The 21418-nt window shown below is 36.8% G+C and overlaps 1 long non-coding RNA gene across 2 annotated transcripts in view; it reads left to right on the forward strand.

Annotated features, from left to right (window-relative positions):
* Positions 1-21418, forward strand: part of LOC308611007 — a 290376-nt gene that overhangs the window by 260302 nt on the left and 8656 nt on the right. The window contains exon 1 of one of the 2 annotated variants that reach the window (XR_014014741.1): positions 8054-8118. The exons of the other annotated variant lie outside the window; for it this stretch is intronic. This is a non-coding gene — a long non-coding RNA (uncharacterized lncRNA). Of the gene's footprint in view, positions 1-8053; positions 8119-21418 lie in introns of those variants that run through there. 2 annotated transcript variants of the gene reach the window in all.

Here is a 21418-nt window from a genome sequence, read left to right on the forward strand (position 1 = left end):
TGCTTAATTGCTATTGGAACCTCGTGTGTAGGGTACACGCTTAGCGACCTGAGACAGTCAGAGACCGAATTTAGTACCTACTCTTAGGCCTGCTCCCAAGGACGAGAAGAAAAGGAGTTGTGAGGTACATTGTTGGCACAAACGCTGGGTGAACAATCACCTTCCTGGCCCAGCAGCAGTTTCCTGGTGCAGGTGATACTCTGGCATTTGTGCTGTACAGCTCCCTTCACCTTTCTGGCCCCAGCCTGCAAAAAAATTCTGGCACAGCAGGGAATTAGTGCCTAATGGCAAGAGAAAAGGAAATTAGCATTTCCTGACAGCTAACCAAACACAAAAGCGTCCCCCAGCCTTGCACGGAACACCTCTGACCATCCATCCCTCTATGGCCAAGCCCTGCACCTTACAATTTGTGCTTAATTATACAGGAAAAGAGAAATCTGTTTCTCTGGGAGAGCCTCTGAGAACCTGTTGGGGAAAGCTTTCAATTTTAATTACAGAAGAAATACTGGCTGAGGCAATGGTGAGAAGGAATTACCTTTCCTTTTCTTCTGATTTTGCAAAACAGCTGGCAGCAGACACTGGCACATAGAAGGTGTGTAGGAAATGTGGGTCCAATAACTGAATAAATATGTGAATGAAAAAACAAGTGTGAAACACTTACACAAGAATATTCTTCTTTCAAAAGAATAATGAAAAATAATTTCATTCAATAAGAGTCATTCTTAGTTACTGATATGACTCAGTAGTTCCCATTCAATTTAAAATGTTCCATTTTTTTCTGATACTTAACAAGTCATTAATTGAATGTTGCTCACTTTTAAGGCCAATCTGTGAGACATTTATCCTGTCTACTCTAAAGTTCCAGCATCAACTCAGGCGGGGCTTCACCATGTACTGATCATGGGACCTTGGCCTCTCATTGCCTCAGTTTTCTCATTTGTAACATGGGTATAATAATAGGCTTATTTCATAGGCCTATGAGGAGGAAAACCTCATATATATTTGTGTGTGTCTATATATATGTATTTAAACAGTGTCTTAGAATAGTGTCTGGCACATGATAAGCATTACAGAGTATTGACTGCTGCTCCTAGTACTGTTATTATGAGAACTAGCTGTTGAGAATAATCCTTCATATACTGGTTTATTCCACTCAAGATAAAGGAAACTAATAGAATATTAGAAATCAGATTAAACACAGAAAGCCAGTAAAATATACCAAGACAGAAGATGATGAGAGTGTAAAAGCATAGAAGAAAAAAAAAAACGGTTTTTCCTTTTCTTTTTCTTTTTTAAAGAAGGAAAAAGCCTAGAAAAAGGACAAAAACTATTCGTTGGCTATACTGACATGGAGATCGCTGGTGACCTCCATAAGTAAAATTTCAGGACAGTGGGCAAAGAGATTATGGTGAGAGAAGTCTGATGAATGTAACTTATAGAGTAAATGGGACGTGAGGAAATGGAAACAATATATGAAGATAACAATTTTGAAAAGTTCAGACATGAATTGGCTAAAGAAGATATGCAGGGATTAGGGGAGGAGGGAGGCTTTCATGTTGCACGTATAGTTTTTAACATTTTAAGTTGGAGTTACTAGTCTAGAATGAGGTTGAATTTTGGCAAGAATCATTCATAAGGAGTAGATGGGTTGTAGAAAATGCAGTGCTGTGAAGTACTTGAGAAGATGAGAGGAAATGAAATGCTATCTGTAGTGCACATGGACTTTTAACTTTAACTCCTGTAGTAAAAGGGAATACAAAGATCAATGCAAATGCTAATGGATTAATGGATTCGGCAGTGGACTATTATGCATACCATAATGTCCTTTTTCTATTCCAGGATTTCATCCAAAACATCACATTACCTTTAGTTGCCATGTTTCCTGAGGCTCCTCTTGGGTTTGATAACTTCATATATTTTCCTTGGATGACCTTGACAATTTTGAGTAGTTAGTTTTTTGTAGGATACCCACTACTAGAATTTGTTTGATGCATTTTTCATGATAATATTGGGATTATGTGTTTTGGGGAGGAAGACCACAGAGTAGAAGGGTCATTCTGTAAGATCACATCAAGTGTACGAAGTATCAATATGCATTATGAATGCTGAGGTCGACCTTGATCACCAGGCTGAGGTAGTGTTTTTCAGGTTTCTCCATCGTAAGATTACTGTTTTCCCATTTTCATGCTGTACTTTTTGGAAGGAAGTCAATATGCTCAGCCCACAACTAAGGAATAGGGAGTTATGCTTCAGATGGAGTACTACATAAACTATTTGGAATTCCTTTGCACTGGAGATTTATCTATTCTCCTGCATTTATTTATGTATCCAATTATTTATTTATATCAGAAGAACTCATGGATTTTTATTTTATACTTTGGGTTATAATCTAATTCTACTTTAGTTACTTTGTTCCTCAAATTGCTCTAGTCCTGACCCTTGTGAACTCTTTTCAGTTGGCTCTTGTGCCACTCTGAGGTATCCCCATCCTATGTTTTTTTTTGGAACTTTCTGACACTATAAGATGGTCTTGTATATAAATCTTGTATATTTGCTGCCCCAGTCCTAGAATCAGCTATTTCTTCAAGGATAACTAGGTCTTTTTAGTGGAGAACGGTATTAGACAGGAGGATCTGGGTGTGGGGTGTACTAATTGCTGCTTGGATGTCATTGCTTCTAGATCTTCTCAGCTGACAGAGCAAAGAGATAATATGTGCGTACATGACCCATGTATAGGCACATATCTATAAGTATCTCTCTACATAACCATGTGTATTAAGGTAATATGAAGCAATATTAAGCTAAACATGAATGTATATTGATGTTTCCAACTTTAATCTGTTACCACATAGATCATCTTAGCCTCATCTCTTGCTTATATTTAAATTTCAACTCCAGCAAAACACTTGGCTTTTAGAAGTATGAAAATCAAATTGTAGCAACTTTGGGAAGCCACATCATCTAGCAGAATAATTCTTAAAGGGCAAGGTGTATATCATCAAATTTTAACTTACAGTCAGCAGTACTTTTTAACATGAAAAGGCCTCCAGACCTCTGCTTCCAAGAAGATGAAGTAGCCCATTTCTCCCAGGTTCTCCCACTTAAAACTAAAACCCTGAACATAACAACAAACAAACATAGGAAGACGCTGAAAGGTGGAAATGAGAAGGCAGACTTAACTAGGGACTTTGGGACTTGAGGAATAACATGGTGATGAGTCCCCTGTGTTTCCTGTTGCTTCCCATACATCCTGGAGAGGGTATTACAGGAACCCCCAATCAATAACCACCAACAGAACAACAGGCAAAAAAGCTTCTGAAAAAAACACAAAACCCTATTCCCCCTAGCCAAAGTATGAGGAAAGGGGTTGCTAAAGACAGAAGACCATTTGGGCAATAATATACACACTACTCGAGCCAAGTGCCAGTGGAATATACACACTACTCGAGCCAAGTGCCAGTGGAATATTGCACCCATCCCCTATGTCCTGTCGTTTCAGTTGGGCCAAGGTAGGATTTGATCTTCCACACCACCCCACTCCTGCCCTCCAGAAGAGCCAGCGCTCTGATTCCCCACCAGGGTTGTTTCAGTGTGGTCCAGTGGTGAGCTGAGCCTCCACCCCTTTCCATTAGAAAACAGACTTTAAAAGGTGGTGCCTGACAGGCTAGTTAACACTGGGCTGCCCTCACACAGTCGTGGGGTCCAATGGTGGGACTTAGCCTCCGTCTCTCCCTGACATCAATAAGAATAGGATGTTACAGGTTGGAGGGAGTAGGCACCCCACTAACCCCCAACACATGGTGTCAGTGAGACCCAGTGGGGCGCTGAATCCCCATAACCATCCTGAGGCAGTAAGACAGAATGAGATGGCACAAGCAGGGCTAGTTGGTAGTTCTCTTCCTCTTACCTTGGTGTCAGTGGGGCCAGCACGTAGCTGACCCTCTACCCACACCCGGCATCAACAAGAAGGAATGAAGTGGGAGGAAGGACAGCAAACACTTCACTTCTCCCCTCCCCTGGTGTCAAGAAATCTACTGGGGAGATGAACTTCCACTCCTACTAAAAGGCAACACAATGATATTAATGTTCCCACTTTTGAGGGGAAGGTTTCAGAAAGGCCAATAGGAGCTGAACTTCTACTTGATCTGTCTTCAGTGAGACAATGTAAGTGCCCACTTTTGCTGGGGTATCGTCAGTAGGGCCCAATGGAAATCTGTACATAACCTCCCAGTCCTCATACTACGCCTCAAATAGGATGACTTCCTTCTAAAAAGTAATAATAAAATTAAATGGGATACACAGTCATGTAATAACTCACAATGTTTAGAATACAATGGAAAAATACTTATGACACCAAGAACCAGGAAATCACAGAATAAATGAGAAAAGACAATAAACATACACCAACACTGAGATAAAACATCTGTTGAACTGATCAGACAAGGATTTTAAATAAGCTGTCACATAAGTGCTTCAATTAGCAATTTTGTGTTCCTTGGCAGAAATGGGAAAAATACAAAATGTAAACAAAGAACTAGAAGCTATAACAATAAAAACAAATGAGAACAGTAGAACTGAAAACTACAACAATCAAAAAACTTTGCTCAAGAGTAGAGTGGAGATTACAAAGCATAGAATCATGAACTTAGAAGAGATCAATACAATGTACCACATGTACAGAGAAAAATAGACTGAGGGGTAAAGATGGGAGAAAGAACAGGATCTCAAGAACGTGTAAACAGTAACAAAAGCACTAACATTCATATCATCAAAGTTCCAGAATGAAAACAGAGAGCAAGTAGGACTGACAAAGTATTCAAAGAAATCATGACTAAAAAGTTCCCAATTTTTTAGAAGACATAAACACAAATTCAAAAATCTGAACAAACCCAAAGAGGAAAAACGCAAAGATATCCTTGCCAAGACGTGTCATAATTAAACTTCTGAAAAGTAGAGACAAAAAAAATATCGAAAGTGGACAGGAAGAAACGATGCATTACTTATTTTGAAACACCAATTCCAATGACAGCATATTTCTTGTCTAAAACTCTGGAGTCAGAAGCATGGACATAACATTTTTCAAGTGCTAAAAGAAAAGAACGCTCAGCCACAAATTCACGCTTTCTATATCCACTTTCTTGTTTGACTTACATTAATGGACTACTAACTCATCTTTCTATATCCGGGACTGCCATCACCCTTCTCCAAAAATCTAGTCACAGTATTTCCAGAGTGATCTTTCTGAAAATGAAACAACTTTTTCTTATAAAAATACCTGATTGTGTTATGAAACTTTTCTCTCTTCTAAGTTACCAGTTAAAATCCTTCAATGGATTCCCATCTTTCTTGGAGTAAAATCTCACATCCAAACTCTCTTTGTCCTTTTGGGCTGCTGTAAGATTATGGTGCAGGTTGGGTGTCTCATAAACAACAGGCATTTTTTTCTCACAGTTCTGGAGGCTGCAAGTGCAAGAATAGGGTGGCAGTATGGTCAGATGAGGGCCCTCTTCTGAGTCACAGACTTCTCATGGTAACCTCACATGGCAGAAGAGCTTCGGGAGCTCTGGGGCGTCTCTTGTATAAGAGCACTAATACCATAATCATTTCCCAAAGGCCCCACCTACTAATACTATAACCTCCGGAAATTAAGATTTCAATGTATAAATTTGGAGGGAAACACAAAGACTACACCACAGCACTTACTATACATACATGGACCATTCATGGTCTGGCTTCTACCACTCTCTCCATTGTCTTCTTTTCTTACACTCCAGTGAGCATTTCTTTCTTTTTTTTTTTTTTTTTTTTTTTTTTTTTTGCGGTACGCGGGCCTCTCCCTGTTGTGGCCTCTCCCGTTGCAGAGCACAGGCTCCGGACGTGCAGGCTCAGCAGCCATGGCTCACGGGCCCAGCCGCTCCGTGACATGTGGGATCTTCCCAGACCGGGGCACGAACCCGTGTCCCCAGCATCGGCAGGCGGACTCGCAACCACTGCGCCACCAGGGAAGCCCCAGTGACATTTCTTATACTGATTATGAATGGAACTCCTTTCTGGACTGATCCTTAACCATTCTTTTTCTGGCAAACATGAATTTATCTTCTCTTTTCCTCAAAAATTCACCCTTCCTTCATGTTACATGTCCATTTCCATTGCCTTCTACAGGAAGCCCTACTGATATCCCCCATATACTACTGTCCACAGCATGAATTAAGGTCTTACCGTGTCTTCCTATAGCACTCTGTAATAATTTTTACGGTAACTATGGATTTTCTTATTTGAGTGTCACAATACATTGACTTCTAGGTGGCACGATAATGATTTTAGTAACAGTAACACTGGTGCCTAGTTTAACCCATGGCCTACTTTAGGTGTTCAATAAATGTTTGTTGAATGAGTGAATGAATGGTCAGTTTGAAATCTTAATCATGTTACTTTTCAAAAATCTGTTAAAAAGATACCCACAGTTTTCCAGAAGATTAGGGACTTAGGATCTTCAACTTGATTTAATAGAGGAAATTTTTACTCATACATCATGCTTAAATACCTCAAAGTAAAACCATTAACCCAGGAATTTAAGGTTACCATTTGGACTTGCAAGCCAATAATTAATATCTCCTGCCCCCACTGTATTAGATGGTTTCAATGCTCCACTCATATCTCCCCAGCACTCATCATTCCAGTATATGCTGATAGACTCATGCTACCACCTGCAGTTATCCACCTTAGGGCAGGCCAGAAATGTACAGGAGTTAATGTATCTCGGTGTAGCTTTCAACCAAGGACAGAGGGGACTGGAAGATAAGTACTTCAAGTTTCTCACCAATTCTTGGGATAACTCTGAGACATGCTCTATAGAGTTTCACAGAACTCCCCTGAAGTACTGGCAGCAGTTTCCTGCAGGAGTAATTGATTCAGTAATGCACCTCTGTTGGCTTCCTTCCATGCCTCCATTCTCAATTCCCACTCCACTTCTGAGTTTTCTGGAAGCACCTCCCAGATGCACAGTTGGCATTCAAATTATTGCCTCAGGTTCTGCTTCTAGGGGAATTCAATTTATAGCCTCCTAACAATCCAGTGCTCCTTACAGAGCCATCACTGGTACAAGTACCAAGGCATGGCACATTATGTATCACCCCTCCTAAATCCTAATATTTTGAAACAGATAGGAAAGAGCATGACCTTGAAGAGAAAAATCGTTTCTATGAGAATAGCCAATGGATAAAGGGAAGGAGAGACAGTGCCATTTGTTTTCCATTAATGATAGTGTGAAATTTATGGGCAGATGGTCTAACAGGTGTGACTATAATTTGAGGGGCCTGCTCCCTTGGTTAGAGAAGACTGCTATTGTTATTATTATGGAAGCACAACCTCATGACTTTATTGCTTCACTTGATGTAGCCTTTTCCTTTACCCTTAAATCTTTCTACATCACTGAATTGCAGCCAATAGATTTATTTTCTCCCTATGGCTCCATAACAAAAAAAAAGACACACATGTGCACACACACACACAGACAGAGTTTTGTGTATGCCAGTGCTAGAAAAGACAAGCTCATGGTGCATGTATGCGATGGATATTGTACATTACAGGTCTCTGTGAAATAGTTTTCTGCAGGTTCGTATGTTTATTTTATGAATAATTAACTTTAGTAAATTTAATTTCCTGAAGATCTTGATGAAGGCTGAAGAAAGGAAGTAAATTTTAAAGAAAAAGACTTAGAAACTTGCCCTTTTTGCCCTCTCTTTGTGTCTTAATGAACAAAGTATAACTGGGCCTTTTTTGAAGTGTTTGCTTGGGTTGAAGACACAAAATGCAACCTGTGCTTTTATCATAATATGTTCAGTTTATGAGTACACAAACTTATAAACCGTGTATTTCCCTAAAGTTATTATACCATGTAGAAGATATTTGCTTGGACGTTTACTTAAAACCAAACAATTGAGGTCTATATGTCCAAATAATTTCCTTCTCTCTTGCTGTCTCCATTTCAGTTTCCTGAGTTTCTGGGAAGGCCTGGTTTCCCCAAAGGAACGGTTTCTGGTAGAATTCTGGAAGCCTGACCCAAGAAAAATAATCCAGTATAGCCAATGAATTGAGGACAAGAAGGTTTCCAATCAGGTAGGAACATTTAATCTCATACATTATAATCACCTTAAATAAGGTGTGCTGATAGCTGGATATGATATAACTGCTTGGAAAAAGATGCATATCTAACCTACCCCACAAGGAAGCTGTTCTCAATTCCCTTAGATGTTGTGGTGTTTATCAGAGAGTGCCTTGGGGGAAAATGAATACAATAACAGTATGATGCTTTTTTTTTTTTTCATTTTTAGCTCATTGTTGCCAAGTACCCTTGGTGACCTTGGTGCCTGTGGTTTAATCCCAGGAGGTTAGACATGTGGAACAGCACATTAACCCTTTTTAGTATTTTCTCCCAAGACAAATCATTTTTATAGGTTGTCTCCATGGTCTTCTAGTTGCTTATCAAAATTAAGCATCATGTCTTCTAAGTGAGTAATAGCTCCAGTCAGTGTGAGGAAATCACCTTGGTTCTTATTGGGGCACAAATTCTTGGTCTTGGCACAAAGTGGGTTCACATATGGAGTTAGAAGGAGAAGAATGGGGCATGCGAAAGGGGAGTTCTGTGTTCTCATTTACCTATGCATGTTGAAACTCCACTAACAGTTTTATTTTCATTAGCAATTTGTGATAAAAACTTAGGGTAAAGGGAATAATGAAGCTGTGCCATTATATGGCAGGACAAAAGATAGTAGTGACATCAAAGTCAGGGCCTATCCATCTCATTTGCATTTATATACTCAGTGTTTAGCCTAGCATTAGACCCCTCATCAGTATTCAATAAGAAGATGCGTGTTGAATGATTTAGGGATGAATTAATGAATGAAAAAAGTTAATATGGTCGAAAATGTGTTTTATCCTTGTATTTTCGTGTGTTGACTTCTGTATTTCAAGACCCAGCACTGTAACTGACACATAGAATATAAGCAATAAAATTTGCTGAAAGAATGAATGAGTCCCCACAATTCTAAGAATAATTTTAAGACCAACACAGACCCCATATCTACCATGGTCTATGACAGAAGTATCCAGAGATGAAAGCCTGATCTCAGCTAGTGGTAGAGCTGACAGAATTTATCTAGTTTTAATAATTTACAGCTCATCCCATTACATCTAGGCATAGTACCTACGTGAGCCATACAATTAAATGTGGACTGAAAAAAAATGCACAACCTAAAAGTTGAGAATTATGTTTTATTTGGAGGACATACTGAGGACTTAAATCAGGAGACAACCTCTCAGATAGCTCTGAGGGACTGTTCCGAAGAGGTAAGGGAGGGCACAGGATATTTAGGGGTTCTTGCAAAAAAAAAAAACCCAGGTAGTTGGAACATCAAAAGATTACTGTTAATTAAAGAAACTAGACATCTTAATTAAATAAATTTAGCACTTTTCTATATGTGGTGAGATGCAAGAATCTGGTCTCATGGAAATCATTCCCTTGATATGCACTTTAATTATCTAGGGCCAGTATCCTGTTTTCTCCATCCTGAATCCCCTCAGGGTGCAGCACTGGGGGTGGCTTCAGTGGCTGATGGCTTGATGGCTATAACATCCTTTGTACTGATACTGCAGGCTACATTCTTTGTCCACGTAAATGACTTGAATATGGATAGTAAATCTGTGGATTTGCAAAACGTAATTCTTGGAGCATTTTTAGAAGGACAAAGTTAAGGGCAATTTCAGAATCACTAGCAGCTAAAATTGCTATTTATACTTTTCCACCGGTAGGTAGTAATCTGTTGTTGCTATCTTCAGTATTCCCAAGGGATAACAAAAGCCATTTAATTCTAGAAAGATATGTAAAATTTAGCACAATGCAACTTCTATAAAACCAAACACACAAACACACACCCAACTCTCGCAGATATGAAGTAATAATCGAAAATAGAATCCTGGAACTAATTGCAAAAAAAGAGCAAATGTACTCATATTGGATTTTATTCTTTTATTAATGTTTGATATATATATATGTATTTATTAATAAAATTCAGAGTTGCTATATGGAGAAATAGCTTTGTACCAATATTGACTTTGTATGTGTTTATCAGTAATGTATGAGATTGCCTCCTATGCTCCTTTTCCTTTATTCTCTTGCAGGCAGTAGATGTAGTTATCAGTTGTTTTTAAAATTTCTAGGCAGCCAAAGGACTAGTATCACTTAAATAAAGAAGGCAAATTGTCCTAAAGTAGGAACAATTTTCCTTCATTATGGCACATAAAGTCCTCCTATGAAGGGGGAAGAATTTCATAGCTAAAAGCTTTCAACTACAGAAGATGTATGAGTAACTATGTATGTTGTTTCAAAGTGGACTCTCTATAATTAATGTCTAGGGGTTATCTTTGGTATATAATGGATTTTGATTTTTTAAATATTATTAGATAATCTACAAAAGAATATATTTAATTGTATGTAAGTTATGAGAAATAATAAAAACTCCTGCAAACACACCACCAAAACTAAGAACTAGAATCAAAACTGCTGAGTCTTCTCTCTGTTCTCTACCCTGATCCCACCTTCCTGCTTTCACCAAAGAAATCACTCTGATCTTGGCTTCATGTTGAACATCCACATAATTTTTATCTGATTTTGCTTATTATTGAGATTTATTTAATTGATATCATACTTTAGTCTTCTGTGCTTGCTTTTTTTACTCAACATTATGTTTCTAAGGTTCATCCACTTTACTTTAACTAGTGTTCATTCATTTGTACTACTGTATAATATTTTATTGTATAAATACAAGAAAATGTGTTTATTATTCTGTTAATGATATTTGGGTTGTTTGGGGCCTATTACGGACAGTACTTCCATGAACATTTATTTTAATGTTTCCTGGTACACATGTGCAAGATTTAACATAAGTAAAAGAGTAGACATACTAAGAGTAGAATTGCTGAGTTGTAGGGAATTCAAATATTCAACTTTAAACATGCATGTCAAAATGTTTTCCAAAGTTATGGAATCAATTTTCAGCCCTTTTGCTCTATAGCTTCACCAGTTAGAATGGCCATTCTAGTCTTTTGTTCCTTGTATTAGTCTGCTCAGGTTGTCCTAGCAAAATACCTCAGATTCAGTGGCTTAAAAAACAAGAGATTTATCTTCTCACAGTTCTGGAGGCTGGAAGTCCAGGCTCAAGATGTTGGAAGTTTTGGGTCCTCCTGAGGCCTCTGTCCTTGACTTGCAGATGACCACTGCTTCCTTGCTATGTCCTCACATGGCCTTTTCTCTGTGTGTATACATCCCTCTTATCTCTTTCTCTTCTTACAAGGACACCAGTCATATCAGTTAGGGCCCCACCATTATGACCTCATTCAACCATAATTATGTTTTTAAAGTCCCTGTCTCCAAACAGCCACATTGGGAGATGGGGCATCCACATACGAATTTTAGGGAACACAATTCAGTCCATAACAATTTTACTTTGTATTTCTCTAATTACTGATAGGCTGAGAATCCTTTCATTTGTTTAACAGTTGCCTATGTTTCCTATTCTGTGAAGTCCAGAGAATATCTTTTGTCCATTTTTCTACTGTTTATCTTTTTCTTACTTATTTGTATTGTTTTTTAAATACAAGCAAATAATCTTTGGTCAGCTATATATGACACAAATAAGTTATTTCATACCTTCTAACATTTTTAATGTTGTCTTGTGATAAATAGCGGCTCTCAATTTTAATGAAATCAAATTTATCTTTTAGCTTAGTGTCTTTTTGTTCTACTTAAAATGTCCTTCCCTAGTTTAATGCTACCCAGATATAGTATATTTTCTTCTGAAAGTTCTAGTGTATCTTTGTTTTATATTCAAGCCATTAATGCACTTACAATCGACTTGTCTGTATTATCCAATTTCTTTGTTTTCTTATGAATAATTAAGTTTTCCAGGACCATTTTGGAATGAATGGATTTTTTAGGTGTGTCTGAGCTGTTCTTGACCATTCACATAAATTTCAGAATTGGCAATCCTGTAAAACCTCTATTAAGTATTTTTATTGTAATTGTATTGACTATATAAATTAAGTTGGGGAAAACTTACACCATTATGATGAGTCTTTTCAATCCATAAACAAGATGTACCTCTCCATTTATTTAAGACTTCTTTAACATCTTTCATTAAGGTTTCATTTTCTCCATAAATGTCTTGCACATTTTTATTTAGATTTATTCCTAGGTAGTTTTTTTTTCCATTTTAAATAATTTTTAAGCTCTCACTTTGTTCCTGGATTATAGAAATCCAATAGATTTTTGCATCTTGAGCTTATATCTAGCCATCTTGCTAATATTGTTTTTTAGTAAGAGAGAGGATTTTCTTAGCAAAGAGGAATAAATGTAAAATTAAGTAAAAAGGTTATGGGTCAGCTCTGGTCAATAGAACTTTCCATGATAATGGAAATGTTCTTAGTGCTGTGAAAAACTACAGCCATTAGTCACATGTGTTTTTAAATTTTTAAATGTAAGTTCAATAAAATTAAAATTTCAGTTCCTAAGTCAAACTTGCCCACATTTCAAGTATTTAATAGCCACTTGTGACTAATGGACACTATACTGGACATTGTATCTCTAGACTATTAGACTGTGAAGCCATGGCGTCCCGGGATTTTATCTTTGTCAATGGCATAGTGAGATCTTTTATGTGACAGTTATTCTGTTATTAAAAAGAGAAGTTACTTAACCAAGTCATCCCTAACTTTTTGAAATAATCCAACATAGCTTTCACCATCCATGAATTTCTTGAATCATATTTATGTTTCTAAACTATTTCTTGTATCAGGTGTTCACTTTGTACCAAGTTCATTGTCCTAAAATGGCACATACCAAAGTATCAAGAGGTTCCCTTATTCCTGATAAGCTGTGATTGGATGAAGAAGACCTTGTTACCCTGCCTGTCTGATTTTTATTATAATCAGATGTTAATCTGTACCAGTCTCCATATTCAAAATTCACCTTCAAAATTATATGTTATTTACATGATGGTTGTCTTTATTTCATTTAGCTAGTATCATGACCTTATAAATGCAGTTTTGGTCATTTTCTGCTAAAACCTCATATTTATCTGTGTGGAAAAACATCTCCTACTTGTTTGCCCTCTTATAAACTCTTCCTGTAATTTAATCCTCATGAGCTTTATTTCCCCTAATTGTAATTACTTAATATTTTGTAAAACATTTAAGAGATCACTGGTATGCTCTTTTTTTCAATCATCCATACATTTAAACAGTGTGTTGCAATAAGAAATAGTACTGGTAATCAGAAGACCAGAGTCCTAGTTTTACCCATAAAAATGAACTATATGTGCATTTAAATAAGTTTTATATAAGGTTATATAAGGTTTATTCTGATTCTAAAATTGTTATGATTATTTAGAAAATTATGTGTGAAATATGGCATTATTCAAAACCAATAGAGGTTTGAAATCTATTAAAAATCTACAAAGAATTCAACTATTTCACCTTTTTCCCTGATTTGATATTAAACTGTAATCCTTCATCTTTCACTTACAGCATGCTGTAGCTGCTGTTGACACAAAGACAAAATATAATGTCTAAATATTGTGTACTTGTTTTTTAAATGAATACTTTTGTTTAAAATTGTCTTTTACATAGATTCTTGATTCCCTTTTCACAACTTTTCCATTCCCCATGCTACTGCAATCAATCACTCATGATAGAAAATTATTCTCTTTTCTGTTTGCTAAAGCTCTTTTTAAAATACCAAGTTTCAAATGATCATCAATTCAAGAAACTTTGGGAAATGAACCTCATCATTTTCAGAATGAATATTTTGTTTCACTGGCTACCAGGACACCATCCTCTCCTAGATTTCTCCCCTCCTCACTCACCATTCCTTGGCAGTCTCCCTTGGTGATGCCTCCCATCCCTCAACGTCTTTTAGAATGCCCTAAGGCTCATTCCTGGCCCCCTTCACTCTCCATCTACCTTAACTACTCATGAGTTTTAATCTAGTCCCATTACTTGAATGGGAAGATGACTTATGATTCCCCAATTCGTACTTCTAGCCCTAAGCACTCACCTAACCTACAGACTCCTAATTCCAATTTCCCACTATATATCTCCAATCTATGCATAATAGACATTTCAAACTTAGCAAATAAAACTAAATATTTTGCTTTGATCCATCCATTGCACTCCCGTTTTTCCTGGCTCCATAACTCATCCAGTTGCTCAGGCCAAAAATGTTAGATTCATCCTTGAACTCTCACTTTCCCACAATTCCTGTGTCCAGTCCATCAGAAATTCTTGCCAGTCTAACTTGAAAATACATCCTGAATCCACCTACCTCTCACCTTACTCTTGCCGTCTTTACTTACTCCAAGCCATCATTGCTTGCCTCATCTAATGCAATAGGCAGCCTCTTCCACAACCTCCTTGCTTCCTCCCCTCTTGCCCCAATCCTTATAGTCTATAACCAATACAATAGCCAGAATAATCACAAAAAAAACATGAATCATATCACATTATTTCCCAAAACCTGTTCCCATCACTTTAGAATAAAAATTAAACTTTCTACCTGTCCCACATGCTTTATTCAGTGTTTCTTCTGCCCTACTCTCCAAGCTCGTTTACTACTAGTCTTCTCTCACACACACATCCAGATTCTCTTTCTGCAGTGGCTTTCCCAACATCAGGGCCTTTGCACTTGCTATTCCCTAAAACCTGGAAGATTTAAAAAATCTGTAAGTTTCCTCCAAGCAAGATCTTAGAAGGTATTTACATTTCATTTTGTAGAGACATTTGGTAGAAGACATTTTTGCAAAAGATAGATACATTTTACTTTGGCGGCTATTCACACATCTGGCAATTTCCAAGTTGGTTAAATAACAAATGTGAATTGATGAAGCTAAAATAAAAGAACTGTAGTTGGTGAGACCTATGTGTTTTAAACCGTGAACTTTGAGGAATTGTAGACATGCAAACTCCACCATGGTTTCAGTGTTAATGTGTGAGAATTAGCTAAGGTATTTTCCAAATACTCATTACTCTCTAAAGAGCTTCTGGGCAGGAAATCAGAACAGGGCCTGTGGACCTGAATTTTATCTAGTACCACAGTTGATTCTGTTGCAGGTGGTTTTCAGTCAGCCCTTTGAGAGACACCAAGCTGGGGTATTTGCCCAGATGTGATTACCAATGGTCATGCAAGTCACCAATGAGATACAATCGAGAATCAACAAATGACTGAAAAGAGTGACAAAAGAAGAAGAGGATCCAGTAAGGATCAGTAGAGACGCTATCCCAAGCACTCTTGGCTAGGAGTTTTACACATCCATTCATATAAATGGATGATAGTTAACAGCCAAATGGCACTGCACATTTTTTTAAGTAGCTGAGTATTAAAGTGTATGGCTAAGCACGATAAGTTTTGTTAAATTATATTTTGTTTGCTATAAAATTAGGTGTACATTGTGTGTCATAGATGTAGGGATACAGATGTGTAAATATATGTCATTGTTTCAGTTCTTCAGCTGCTACTTCATAATGTCTTTGCAACTTCTAAATGAAGGGCCTCTTCAAATATTGTTTAGAAAGGAAAGATACCTGTTCATCCCTGTCCACCTCCCTTTCTTCATCCCCTTCCTTGTCCCTTCCCCTTTTTTTTATATCTTTATTGGAGTATAACTGCTTTATAGTGTTGTGATCCCTTCCCTTCTTGAACAAATTAGTCCATTAAGTGAGGTAAAATAACCCTTTGTCAGCATGGGGGAGGTGGGCATTCAAGGAACCAAATGACTTGGCATTGGGTCTCAGAGTCTGAGAAAGGGGAGAGGATGTCTGCATAAGGGAGCCTGGAGTTGACTGCTGAAGTCTGATTCGTGTGAAAGGGCATCCACATGAAGAAGTGGCCTTGGCAACCACTGTGTACAGATTGTCCTAACCCATGCCAGGTGGAGAAAATGTGTGGATGGGAAAGTGGCAGCTACAAGAATTTACTTAAGTACAGGAAGATTGATCAAATAATTAAGGATATTAAGAATATGGTAATCAGTGTTATTTTAATATCTGGGGAGGGAGTTAAAATATGAAAAGGGCAAAAACTAGAATGAAAGGGTGTTGAAAGGGAATGGAGGATGTTAATGTGAACACATGATTTTCAATATAGAGACATTATAGAAAAAACATAGACTATATGTATGCATATGTTTATGAATGTGTTTGTGAATATGTGTAAATGGTTATGAATATGTGTTTTCATATGTGTGTATGTATATATGTACATAAATCCCCTAGCGCTGCCTATTGAGAGTACCTGGGACCACTGCTTCCCAAGAGCAATGAATACACCTAGTGTCCAGATCTTGGTTTCTAAATACAGCTCTCCAACTGAAGGAACTAAAGCTCTTTGGAGAAATGGCTGATTCTAGAACCGCTACAGGGAAAATATAAGATGACCCTAGAACATATTATTGTTTCAAGAAGTAAGGGATCAGCCATAAAAAGAAGCGAAATTGAGTTATTTGTAGTGAGGTGGATGGACCTAGAGTCTGTCATACAGAGTGAAGTAAGTCAGAAAGAGAAAGACAAATACCGTATGCTAACACATATGTATGGAATCTAAAAAAAAAAAAAAATGTCATGAAGAACCTAGGGGTAAGACGGGAATAAAGACACAGACCTACTAGAGAATGGACTTAAGGATATGGGGAGGGGGAAGGATAAGCTGTGACAAAGTGAGAGAGTGGCATGGACATATATACACTAGCAAACGTAAAATAGATAGCTAGTGGGAAGCAGCCGCATAGCACAGGGAGATCAGTTCGGTGCTTTGTGACCTAGAGGGGTGGGATTGGGACGGTGGGAAGGAGAGCGATGCAAGAGGGAAGAGATATGAGGATACATGTATAACTGATTCACTTTGTTATAAAGCAGAAACTAACACACCATTGTAAAACAAGTATACTCCAATAAAGATGTTAAAAAAAAAAAAAGAAGGGAGATATCACAGAATAATTGGGAAACATCAAAGGATATAGAAGCCAAACTGAAGGGGTTTCCACTGGACAAATCTTGAACAATCTCAGCCTCAAAATAAATAATGGCAGAAACATATTATAGTCAATTGAATAAAATAGGAGTCTATGAGTTCATACTGATTTAAATAATTAAGTTGAGTAAATTATGTTTGATGAGGAACAGGATATTTACATAATTACAAAGTGCCTTACCACAAAAATTATTAATAATGAAGGAGAACAAAATAACTTTACAATGGAGAAGACTGGGTGATACACCTTAATCAAATGAGTCACATGATATTCCAGTAAGGTTACAGGTTAAAAGTTTGCCAAAATTGTTTGATAGGAAGCAGTGAGAAGAACAGAGCTTCACCACTGTGTTATTCCTGCCAACTACACATATCCTGAATAATCATGAGACAAATACAAACAGCTAAATCCTACAAAATAACTGATCCATATTCTTTAAAACTTTCTAGTTCATGAGATTCAAGGGAAGCCTGAGAAAATTTTCCAGATTAAAAAACTAAAGAGACAGGACAACTAGATGCAACATGTGACACTGGGCTGATCCTTTTATTATGAAGGACATGATGGGGATAATTGACAAAACTTGAAAGGGGTCTGAGGATTAGTAGCTCTGTGGTCATGTGTCAGTGTTAATTTCCTTATTTTCATGATTATATTTGGATATGTGTTTGTAGGAAATACTAGAGGATTTGGGGGAGACATTGCATTGTGTTAGCAACTACTCTCAAATGGTTTGGGAAATAAATTATTTTTATTGTCATTTCAATCTTTCTTTAATTTTCGAGATTGTTAAAAGAAGGCAAAGAAAAGAGGAGTAACCCTCCTTTTCCTGGCGACTGCCATAGTTAAAAGCTCAGTTTACAATGGTGGTCAGTTTTTCAGTCTATTTGTGCTAATTTCTGTTACTAACAACATAGCATCTTATTTTCTATTTGAGGTTTTTGGATTTTTCCGAATTATGCTTTTGCTTTTTATTCTATCAAATGTCTATGAATTTGATAAAGTCCTCGGTATTAACACAAAATCAGTAAGATTCATAAAAATAAAAATAAGTTCTTGGAGAAATTTATAAATTTCTACCTGCATTCAAATTGGAGTAAGTTGGCAAGAAATTTATAAGGGGAAAATACTATAAGGAGCACTCCCATTCAGAAACTCAAAATGGTTGCACGTGTTTATCTTGTAAGAGGTCTGTGATGAAACAGCAGGATGAAGGCTATATGTCCAAACTTAAATGCAATCTTTTAAATCGCCTTTCGTGTCAGGCCATGTAAGAACTGGACAATTCAAGAAGTAAATTAGAACAATTCTTATTTTCAATAATTTCTTAGGTCAACACTTAGAATAATGAAACACTTATCTTTAACTCCAAGAAATCTGGACAGTTATTAAAGCAAATGTGTTGTCCTACTGGCCTACACCTGGTTACAAACAGCAGTACGACTTCAGAAAACCCTGGACACTGAGTAGGCTTTCTAAATATAGCTTTTTCTTTCTATAAAGGTGTTTTACAAGAATGCAATCTTTTGTGAACATGTGGCCTTTAGAAAGGGTACACTAAGGTCTGTGACTTTTAGACCTAGAAAAGATTTGAAATATTTTCTTAGCCTGGGAATCCACATTTTAGAGGCATAGAAAGAGAAACCCAATGAAATTAAATATTTTGCCCACCATCAAATGGCAAACAAGTAATAACGACAGCACTCAAGCCTCTGTCTTCTAAATCCATTGAATGCAGCATAAATAGATTTCAATAACTGCTGATTTTCATTGTCCTCAACACTACATTTCTTCTGTGCCTTATCCCTCTTCTTTTAAGAGGGATGACAACATTATCTGCAAACTTTATCTATAACTATTTTTTTTTAATTTTGCTGTTTTGTAAACTTTTTGTTTCTATGTTGAAAATGTGTAAGGACATTTACCTTCTTTCTTGAAACACCTTTGCCTGCATGTATCACATTTTATTGTTGAACTATCGTGTAGCAATAAGTACAAAAGCGCCTCTAGTAGAGGAGATAATATCAGAGGCAACAAGGTGTGTGTATGGGGGGGCGGGGTTAGAGTTGACATACCTTAAGGGAGATGAGGAGAGAGGGAAGAGAATAGAAAGTTTATTTATTTGAAAAAATAGGGCAAGTTAGAGAATTTTGGCTAAACTTAATACAATATAGCTTTCCTTAACTTAAATTCCGGGTTAACTTCCACTCTTTACATTGCCACAGACTAGGGAATAAACAAAGCAAAAAGATTTTTGGTACCACCATTTTGTGTTAATTTCATAAAGATTTCTACAAGACTTTTAAAAAATAAATTGAAAAACGAAAGTCTTGTCTTTAGCTTATTTTCCCTGCATGCTTGCACTTTAATAAGTTGATAAATGGCATTTAAACTCAATAGTTATGATTAATTCTGTCCCACAATTTTTAAAAGCACTGGGGATTGTGTGCGTGTGCATGTGCCCACCTTTACAACCAGTAAAATAAAGTTCTTGATCCAAAAATTATTATCACTTAGACTATTGAATAAAATCAGATATGATAGAGGGGCCAGCTGTTGGTAGGTTTAAAAGTCACCCTAGGTGATTAATTCATGCAGCAGTGTTGCACGTCTCTCTTTAGATGAAGCACTTAGAAGTAGAACCAAGCATGGATCTAATTTCATATCTGAGATGTGTTTTATTTAGAGTTCTTTGGCAAGTGCTTGCTCTATGTGTTTTTATAGTCTTTGGTTGTGCTATAAAAATGTCAAAATTATGAATTAACAGATATGCAAAAGTGAAATCCTAGAAGATAGGATAAACATGAAGTCCTCTAATTATCACTCAAATAAGTTTGGTTGACACAGAACTGGGAATCAGATAAAGACATTAATAATTCATAATGCTGAAGTTAAAATCTTCTAGTTACAGTACAAAAGAAATCCTAATTTGTACCACAAGGTAATGAATTCAGTACTTTTCATTTGTTAAACATTTGCTTATTACCCTGCACCGTGCATATAAAACTGTTCCCAAATTTGGAGGGCAAACAGGAAAAACAGACACTCTCTACCCTCAAGTTGTTTATACTGCAGTCAGTGAAATTTCTCTACTTTGAGATCTTTTAATTCCTCAGCTCATTGTAACATCTTCTTCAGATGAATTGTTTTTTATTTGTTAAAACCAATGTTTAGCACTTGAAATAGTTTCTTCAATGTTCCTGATAGTGAAATAGAGTCATCATGGTAATTTCCAATACTAATTATAGAGTTGATAGGAGAAATGCTCAAGATTGATAGTAAAGTGATTTCAATAATCTACAAAATGTCTTGAGGTTTCCCAGATAACAACTTGTCTCCCAGACAAAAATGCACTTATTATTTATCTTCCAAGCTTATAAAAATTTTTGTACTTTAATCATATAGAGATTTTACAACATCTTTTCATTCATATTTTAAGATATTTTGTTCAGTAGATTATCTCATTTAGAAACTATTGATTTATATATACATACTATGTAAATATTAGTATACATTTCTCAATGACTAGATTAGTGCTTTCTTAACTACTTAAATTTGTTTAATTCATATTGTTGTTCTTCAGCATTTCTTTTACTCACTGGAGCCTATCCTGCTGACTTCAAAAAGCCTGAAAAATCTGAAAATCCCATTTAAAGTAACTGTATGGAAAATCTTTAAAATAACATATAATAATGGTAGAGAAGAAGTGTATTGAACATTGTGCTGAGATTATTCCATTAATAAAGAGATTAATCAATAATTCTAATATTCAGACATATAATCAAAATGAAAAACAATCATAATACTGAGCAATGACATTTTCAATAAAGGGAGATATTAAATATTGTATAGGAAACTAGAATCTGCAAAGCAGACAAGTTGGCAATGATTATACATATATTTAAAATATGTTGAAACAGTCATAGACAGTTTTTCTTTTTGGCTGAAAAGAGGCATATTGAAGTGTTTAAGCACTACTTCAACTGGAATAGATATTTAGACACTATACAGAAAACACAATTGCAGAAGAGCAGATATTAGCAGGTGTGTGAACGTGTATGTCTTTTTTGTGTGTGTGTGGTACGCGGGCTTCTCACTGCTGTGGCCTCTCCCGTTGCGGAGCACAGGCTCCGGATGCGCAGGCTCAGCGGCCATGGCGCACGGACCCAGCCGCTCCGCGGCATGTGGGATCTTCCCAAACTGGGGCACGAACCCGTGTCCCTTGCATCGGCAGGCGGACTCTCAACCACTGCGCCACCAGGGAAGCCCGTGTATGTCTTTAATTAATGTATTTTCATTCATTCAAAAAGGGAAGAATGCCAAATTTACTTTAAAGGTGG

Source organism: Mesoplodon bidens (genome assembly GCF_964165515.1).
Source record: "Mesoplodon bidens genome assembly, contig: HAP1_SCAFFOLD_49, whole genome shotgun sequence".
NCBI classification, from domain to species: Eukaryota; Metazoa; Chordata; class Mammalia; order Artiodactyla; family Ziphiidae; genus Mesoplodon; species Mesoplodon bidens.